We start from the raw sequence: 1,789 nt of genomic DNA on the forward strand, positions 1-1,789 counted from the left end.
TATGTATATATATATGTGTTTATATATGTGTGTGTGTGTGTTTTAAACAAAAGTAAGTCATGTCCATTTTAAGAAAATTTGAAAATGCCCATAAAGATGAAAAGAAATCATCTGCTGCCTCTAATTCCACCTCCCAGAGATAACCACTTACTACTTTGCTGCATCATCTTTCAGACTTAAGCATGCAAATATAGGTGCGTATTTCATAAGTGGTGCACATCTATACAAGTCACATTATACAGCGTATTTATTCATTTGATTTTTTTTAAAAGGCCTGATTTTCACCTAGCTTTTTAAGGCATAGGTCATATAATTTCAGATGTACTTTTTCCTCTGTAATTGTGCCAAGAAGAATCTTTCGTATCCCTGACTTCAAGTCATACATGTCCACTGTCCCACAGTCTCTGAACCAGGAGATATCACGCTCTGTCACCAACTGCACCTGTGCCTTTTCACTGGTTAGAAAGCAAATGGGCAAGGGAATCACAGGTACGTGTCATTAAGAAAACATGGCGATCGCATCTCTTTAGGGGGAATCACAGGTACGTGTCATTAAGAAAACACGGCGATCGCATCTCTTTAGGAATGTACCAGTGATTTATGCTTAGATCAGGGAAAACCCCCTTGGACGATTTTCTTTCCCTGAAGCGTTGGCTAACAACTCACATGCTTTTGGGGATGCCCAAAAATCTAATTGAACCTTTGGTGGTTTTCTGAAAGCCTTTGGTCCAAGCATTTTGTCAATGAGAGCAATGAAAAGTCTGTTCCTGCCTCTCTTCCTTTACCAAAGACCTTGCTTCGCGGAGGCAAAGACCAGCAGGCTCCTGAATCTTTAATCTGAGAATGATTTTCAGACTAATCCTCGAACTCAAGTACAGACACATTTCCCACTGTCCATCCAAACAAAATGAAGTCAGCTTTGACTGTGCAAAATGTCGATGAATTCTTCAGAGTAAATCAGCCTTGTCAGGGTGATGCAGAACCATCAGCTCTTCGTGACATAATATAATATGAAATGATATTGAACAACATGCGTTTGGCACTAAATTGTTAGCGGGTTTTAGCTTTGACAGCAGCAAGTTTATTGCTTTAATCCCAAGGTCTTTTAACCCTCTTTGACATAAATCGAGGTTGGCTTTTGTGAAAAAAACTCCACTTTACTCTCTCTTCCTTTACCTAAAACTGCTTTTAACAATTTATGCTAGTACATCAGACACTCATTTTGAGTGACAAAAAGAAAAAAAATAGAATAGAATAGAAGGGAGAAAAGGCCAAGTTAGGCTAAACCGTCTGTGTCTCCGTTGGGGCACATGTCACTGCTTCTTCAGGCGAACACACACTTTGAGATATAATGATGAGTGGCTCCCGCACATACAGTGAGGCTGGGGCACAGGCCGGAGAGGCGGAGGACCCCAGGGCCGAGGCCAGGGAACAAAGCCTCCTAATTGGAAACAGCTTGGATTGAAGGCATTTCCATTTATGGGTTCCTGACTTCCACCTCCTCCACCTCCCCGCACATGTTTTTAGAGATCAAAGATGACTTTCTTTCACGTAAATAGTTTTGAAACACTGGTTTAGTAAGTATGGCATGTAAACAAAGACTCCCTAAATTTCGTATCGTACTGGTGATGCCAGACAGCTGATGGGCTGTGGCGTCAGCGCGGAGCTGGTGAGGCTGCCAGGCTTTCTCCTTCAGTCTCCCTCCAGGGCCGGCACCTCTGCCAGGGATGCTTTTGGTGAGGGCATCACTGCTCCAAGGGAGGCCATGGGATCCACTCTCAGCCTCTGT

Source organism: Pteropus vampyrus, unplaced genomic scaffold (genome assembly GCF_000151845.1).
Source record: "Pteropus vampyrus isolate Shadow unplaced genomic scaffold, Pvam_2.0 Scaffold356, whole genome shotgun sequence".
Taxonomy (NCBI): Eukaryota; Metazoa; Chordata; class Mammalia; order Chiroptera; family Pteropodidae; genus Pteropus; species Pteropus vampyrus.